General features: G+C 35.4%; 2 non-coding genes across 2 annotated transcripts; one reads left to right on the top strand and one right to left on the bottom strand.

Moving 5' to 3' along the window:
* Positions 1–1,399: 1,399 nt before the first annotated feature.
* On the top strand, positions 1,400–1,507 carry LOC148553271 (small nucleolar RNA R71). Its single transcript, XR_015893521.1, has one exon. It is a non-coding gene; the product is annotated as a small nucleolar RNA R71 (small nucleolar RNA).
* Positions 1,508–6,708: 5,201 nt separating this feature from the next.
* Positions 6,709–6,816, bottom strand: LOC148553270 (small nucleolar RNA R71). Its single transcript, XR_015893017.1, has one exon. It is a non-coding gene; the product is annotated as a small nucleolar RNA R71 (small nucleolar RNA).
* Between the last annotated feature and the right edge of the window lie 449 nt (positions 6,817–7,265).

Genomic DNA, 7,265 nt, shown 5'->3' with positions numbered 1-7,265 from the left:
GTCTTCCTAGGATGATAGATTCATCCTCTTCCTTTCCAGTATCCAGGACTATGAAATCAGTAGGTATGTAAAGGCCCTCAATCTTTACTAATACATCTTCTATTTGTCCATAAGTCTGTCTTCTTGAGCTGTCTGCCATCTCTAGTGAGATTTTAGCAGCTTGCACCCCATAGATTCCCAGTTTCTCTATTACAGAGAGGGGCATGAGGTTTATTCCTGAACCAAGGTCACACAGAGCCTTAAAGGTCATGGTGCCTATGGTACAGGGTATTATGAACTTTCCAGGATCCTGTCTCTTCTGAGGCAATGTCAGTTGATCCAGATCACTTAGTTCATTGATGAACAAGGGAGGTTCAACTTCCCAAGCATCAATGCCAAACAATTTGGCATTCAGCTTCATGATTGCACCAAGAAACTTGGCAGTTTGCTCTTCAGTGACATCCTCATTCTCTTCAGAAGAGGAATACTCATCAGAGCTCATGAAGGGCATAAGGAGGTTCAATGGAAGCTCTATGGTCTCTAGATGAGCCTCAGAGTCCTTTGGTTCCCCAGAGGGAAGCTCCTTATTGATCACTGGACGTCCCAGGAGGTCTTCCTCCTTGGGATTCACGTCCTCTCCTCTCCTCACAGGTTCGGCCATGGCGCTTATGTCAATGGCCTTGCACTCTCCTTTTGGGTTCTCTTCTGTATTGTTTGGGAGAGTACTTGGAGGGATTTCAGTGATCCTTTTACTCAGCTGGCCCACTTGTGCTTCCAAATTTCTAATGGAAGACCTTGTTTCATTCATGAAACTTACAGTGGCCTTAGATAGATCAGAGACTAGATTTGCTAAATTAGAAGCATTTTGTTCAGAGTTCTCTGTCTGTTGCTGAGTTGATGATGGAAAAGGTTTGCTATTGCTAAACCTGTTTCTTCCACCATTATTAAAGCCTTGTTGGGGCTTTTGATCCTTCCATGAGAAATTTGGATGATTTCTCCATGTTGAGTTATAGGTGTTTCCATAAGGTTCACCTAAGTAATTTACCTCTACTATTGCAGGGTTCTCAGGATCATAGGCTTCTTCTTCAGAAGATGCCTCTTGAGTACTGTTGGATGCAGCTTGCATTCTATTCAGACTCTGAGAGATCATATTGACTTGCTGAGTCAATATTTTATTCTGAGCCAATATGGCATTCAGAGTATCAACTTCAAGAACTCCCTTCTTCATAGGCGTCCCATTATTCACAGGATTCCTTTCAGAAGTGTACATGAACTGGTTATTAGCAACCATGTCAATGAGTTCTTGAGCTTCTGCAGGCGTTTTCTTTAGGTGAATGGATCCACCTGCAGAAGTGTCCAGTGACATCTTTGATAGCTCAGATAAACCATCATAGAATATATCCAGGATGGTCCATTCCGAAAGCATGTCAGAGGGACACTTTTTGGTCAACTGTTTGTATCTTTCCCAAGCTTCATAGAGAGATTCACCTTCTTTCTGTCTGAAGGTTTAAACATCAGCTCTAAGCTTGCTCAGCTTTTGAGGAGGAAAGTACTTGGCTAAGAAAGCCGTGACCAGCTTATCCCAAGAGTTCAGGCTGTCTTTAGGTTGAGAATCCAACCATAATCTAGCTCTGTCTCTTATAGCAAAAGGGAAAAGCATGAGCCTGTAGACTTCAGGATCTACTCCATTAGTCTTAACAGTATCACTTATCTGCAAGAATTCAGTTAAGAACTGAAAAGGATCTTCAGATGGAAGTCCATGAAACTTGCAGTTCTGCTGCATCAGAGAAACTAATTGAGGTTTCAGCTCAAAGTTGTTTGCTCCAATGGCAGGAATGGAGATGCTTCTTCCATGTAAATTGGAATTAGGTGCAGTAAAGTCACCAAGCATCCTCCTTGGATTATTATTATTTTCGGCTGCCATTTCCTCTGCCTGTTCGAAAATTTCTGAAAGGTTATCTCTGGATTGTTGTATTTTAGCTTCTCTTAATTTTCTCTTCAGAGTCCTTTCAGGTTCTGGATCTGCTTCCACAAGAATGTTCTTATCCTTGCTCCTGCTCATATGACAAGGAAGAATGGCCAGAAAAATGATAATAATAATAGAGATCCTCTATACCACAGTATAGGGATCCCTTTGTGAGTGGAAGAGAAGGGGGAGACAAAGAATGTGATGTAAAGGAAGAAATGCAACTGTACGAATGGAAGAGATGTGAGATGAGATGTTAGGAAATGAATGAATAAATAGAATAGGATGGGGGAGGTATAATTTTTGAAAATTATTTTGAAAAGGAGTTAATGATTTTTGAAAATAGTTTTTTTTGAAAAATGTTTAGTAAATTTTTTTCGAAATTTTTTTTGAAATCAAAAATAAAAATTAAAAATAATTAGTTAATTAAAAAGAAATTTTGAAAAAGGGGGAAGATATTTTCGAAAATAGAGAGAGAGAGAGTTAGTTAGGTAGTTTTGAAAAAGTTAAGAAACAAACAAAAAGTTAGTTAGTTAGTTGAAACAAATTTTGAAAAAGATAAGAAGTTAGGAGGTTAGAAAAGATATTTTGAAAAGATATTTTTGAAAAAGATAAGATGAGAAGATATTTTTGAAAAGATATGATAGAAATTAGTTTTGAAAAAGATTTGATTTTTAAAATCACAATTAATGACTTGATTCATAAGAAATCACAAGATATGATTCTAGAACTTAAAGTTTGAATCTTTCTTAACAAGCAAGTAACAAACTTCAAATTTTTGAATCAAAACATTAATTGATTAAGTTATTTTCGAAAAAATTTTTATAAAAATAAGAAAAAGATTTTTGAAAAATATTTTTGAAATTTTCGAAAATAACTAAGAATTTTGAAAAAGATTTGATTTTTGAAAAAGATTTTGAAAAAGATAAGATTTTCAAATTGAAAATTTGATTTGACTCATGAGAAACAACTTGATTTTAAAAATTTTTGAAAAAGTCAACTCCAAATTTTCGAATTTGATGAGAGAAAATAGGAAAGATATTTTTTTTTTTATTTTTGAATTTTTATGATGCAAGAGAAAAACACTAAAAAGATGCAATGCATGAAACACTTAAGCTCAGCCCAAACACACACCAAGTGGGCCCCGGAAGTGGATTTATACATCAAATACTCACTCATGTAAACCCTAGTAGCTAGTTTATTATAAATAGGACCTCTTACTATTGTATTTTGGACATCTTTGGACGCCTGGTTCTTAGATCAGAGGGGCTGGCCTCTAGGCCATGCCTGGACCTTTCACTTATGTATTTTTAACGGTAGAGTTTCTACACTCCATAGATTAAGGTGTGGAGCTCTGCTGTTCCTCAAAGATTAATGCAAAGTACTACTGTTTTCTATTCAATTCTTCTTATTTCTCTTCTAAGATATCCATTCGCACCCAAGTACGTGATGAAGGTGATGATTATGTGTGACGCTCATCATCCTTCCCCCTTATGAACACGTGCCTGACAAACACTTCTGTTCTACATGAATTAAGCTAGAATGAATATCTCTTAGATCTCCTAACCAGAATCTTCGTGGCGTAAGCTAGAATGATGGCGGCATTCAAGAGAATCCGGAAAGTCTAAACCTTGTCTGTGGTATTCTGAGTAGGATTCAATGATTGAATGACTGTGACGAGCTTCAAACTCGCGAGTGCTGGGCGTTAGTGACAGACGCAAAAGGAGGGTGAATCCTATTCCAGCATGATCGGGAACCGACAGATGAATAGCCGTGCCGTGACAGGGTGCGTGAGCATATTATTCACTGAGAGGAGGGGATGTAGCCACTGACAACGGTGATGCCCTTGCATAAAGCCAGCCATGGAAAGGAGTAAGACTGATTGGATGAAGATAGCAGGAAAGCAGAGGTTCAGAGGAACGAAAGCATCTCCATTCGCTTATTTGAAATTCCTACCAATGAATTACATAAGTATTTCTATCCCTATTTTATTATATTAAATTCGAAAACACCATTATCACTTTATATCTGCCTGACTGAGATTTACAAGGTGACCATAGCTTGCTTCATACCAACAATCTCCGTGGGATTCGACCCTTACTCACGTAAGGTATTACTTGGACGACCCAGTGCACTTGCTGGTTAGTTGTATCGAAGTTGTGACAATTATGAATTAAGATCAGAGCACCAAGCTTTGGAAGCCATTACCAGGATTTGTTCGAGCCTGGAGATCACAATTTCGTGCACCAAGTTTTTGGCGCCGTTGCCGGGGATTGTTTGAGTCTTCGGCAAGCTTTTGGTCCGTTAACATCAGTGCCAGATTCCCTTTTGATCCGGCAACAGCACCAAGTTTTTGGCGCCGTTGCCGGGGATTGTTCGAGTTTGGACAACTGACGGTTCATCTTGTTGCTCAGATTAGGTAATTTGCTTTTTGTTTTGTTTTCAAAATTTTCTCAAAAATCTTTCAAAAATTTTTCTTTTGTTTTAAAAAAAAAATAAAATAAAATAAAATAATAAAAATAATGTTTTCAAAAATAAATTATTCTATGGCTTCAAGATTTTTAAGAATGAATTCTAGTGTTTCATGAAACATGTTGAATCCTATCTGGCTGTAAAGCCATACCCAAACTGCTTTGGGATTGGTATTCAACTAATCACTCCAGTCCATGTAATTATATGCTAAAGCTTGGCTGGCTATTAAGCCATGCCTGACCCTTTGATTGGAGCTTTAGAGCATAAGATTCCTGGAATTCATATTAAATATTTTGGAATCCTTAATTTTCTTTTTCAAAAGAATTTTTCGAAAAATATAAAATAAAAATCCAAAAAAATTAGAAAATCACAAAAATAAAAAATATTTCATGTTTCTTGTTTAAGTCTTGAGTCATATCATAAGTTTGGTGTCACTTGCATATGCATCTTGCATTTTTCGAAAATATCATGCATTCATAGTGTTCTTCATGATCTTCAAGTTGTTCTTGGTAAGTCTTCTTGTTTGATCTTGATGATTTTTTGTTTTGTGTCTTTTCATGTTTATCATATGCATTCTTGAATTCTTAGTGTCTAAGCATTAAAGAATTCTAAGTTTGGTGTCTTGCATGTTTTCTTTGCATTAAAAATTTTTTCAAAAATATGTTCTTGATGTTCATCATGACATTCAAAGTGTTCTTGGTGTTCATCTTGACATTCATAGCATTCTTGCATGCATTCATTGTTTTGATCTAAAAATTTCATGCATTGCATCCTTTTTGTGTTTTTCTTTTGCATCATAAAAATTCAAAAATAAAAAAAAATATCTTTCCCTTTTTCTCTCATCAAATTCGAAAATTTGGATTGACTTTTTCAAAAATTTTTAAAATCAAGTTGCTTTCATGAGTCAAATCAAATTTTCAATTTGAAAATCTTATCTTTTCCAAAATCTTTTTCAAAAATCAAATCTTTTTCAAATTTCTTAGTTATTTTCGAAAACTTCAAAAATATTTTTCAAAAATCTTTTTCTTATTTTTAATCAAATTTTCGAAAATAACATAAACAATTAATGTTTTGATTCAAAAATTTGAAGTTTGTTACTTGCTTGTTAAGAAAGATTCAAACTTTAAGTTCTAGAATCATATCTTGTGATTTCTTATGAATCAAGTCATTAATTGAGATTTTAAAAATCAAATCTTTTTCAAAACTAACTTCAATCATATCTTTTCAAAAATATCTTCTTATCTTATCTTTTTCAAAATTTGATTTCAAAATATCTTCTCTAACTTCCTAACCTCTTATCTTTTCAAAATTTGTTTCAACTAACTAACTAACTTTTTGTTTGTTTCTTAACTTTTTCAAAACTACCTAACTAACTCTCTCTCTCTAATTTTAGAAAATATCTTTCCTCTTTTTCAAAATTTTCTTTTTAATTAACTAATTATTTTTATTTTTATTTTTTATTTTAAAAAAAAAATTTCGAAAATTACTAACATTTTTCAAAAACCATTTTCGAAAATCACTAACTCTTTTTCAAAAATATTTTCGAAAATTCCCTCTCTCCCATTTTTTTCTATTTATTCATTCATATCCTAACATCTCATCTCGCATCTCAACCCTCCTCACAGATGTGTTTCTTCCATTACATTACATTCTTTGTCTCCCCCTCTTTTCTTCCACTCACAAAGGGATCCCTATACTGTGGTATAAAGGACCCATATTATTATTATTATTTTTGTGCGCCCTCTTCTTTGTCATATGAGCAGGAGCAAGGACAAGAACATTCTTGTTAAAGCAGATCCAGAACCTGAAAGGACTCTGAAGAAAAAAATTAAGAGAAGCTAAAATACAACAATCCAGAGATAACCTTTCAGAAATTTTCAAATAGGAAAAGGAGATGGCAGCCGAAAATAATAATAATATAAGGAAGATGCTTGGTGACTTCACTGCACCTAATTCCAATTTACATGGAAGAAGCATCTCCATTCCTGCCATTGGAGCAAACAAATTTTGAGCTGAAACCTCAATTAGTTTCTCTGATGCAGCAGAACTGCAAGTTTCATGGACTTCCATCTAAAGATCCTTTTCAGTTCTTAACTGAATTCTTGCAGATATGTGATACTGTTAAGACTAATGGAGTAGATCCTGAAGTCTACAGGCTCATGCTTTTCCCTTTTGCTGTAAGAAACAGAGCTAGATTATGGTTGGATTCTCAACCCAAAGACAGCCTGAACTCTTGGGATAAGCTGGTCACGGCTTTCTTAGCCAAGTACTTTCCTCCTCAAAAGCTGAGCAAGCTTAGAGCTGATGTTCAAACCTTCAGACAGAAAGAAGGTGAATCCCTCTATGAAGCTTGGGAAAGATACAAATAGTTGACCAAAAAGTGTCCTTCTGACATGCTTTTAGAATGGACCATCCTGGATATATTCTATGATGGTTTATCTGAGCTATCAAAGATGTCACTGGACACTTCTGCAGGTGGATCCATTCACCTAAAGAAAACGCCTGCAGAAGCTCAAGAACTCATTGACATGGTTGCTAATAACCAGTTCATGTACACTTCTGAAAGGAATCCTGTGAGTAATGGGACGCCTATGAAGAAGGGAGTTCTTGAGGTTGATACTCTGAATGCCATATTGGCTCAGAATAAAATATTGACTCAGCAAGTCAATATGATCTCTCAGAGTCTGCATGGAATGCAAGCTGCATCCAACAGTACTCAAGAGGCATCTTCTGAAGAAGAAGCCTATGATCCTGAGAACCCTGCAATAGCAGAGGTAAATTACTTAGGTGAACCTTATGGAAACACCTATAACTCAACATGGAGAAATCATCCAAATTTCTCATGGAA

Source organism: Arachis ipaensis, chromosome B7 (assembly GCF_059453495.1).
Source record: "Arachis ipaensis isolate K30076 ecotype BB chromosome B7, ASM5945349v1, whole genome shotgun sequence".
Lineage (NCBI taxonomy): Eukaryota > Viridiplantae > Streptophyta > Magnoliopsida > Fabales > Fabaceae > Arachis > Arachis ipaensis.
Note: the sequence above shows the minus strand (reverse complement) of the source record. Positions and strands in the feature narration are given on the sequence as shown.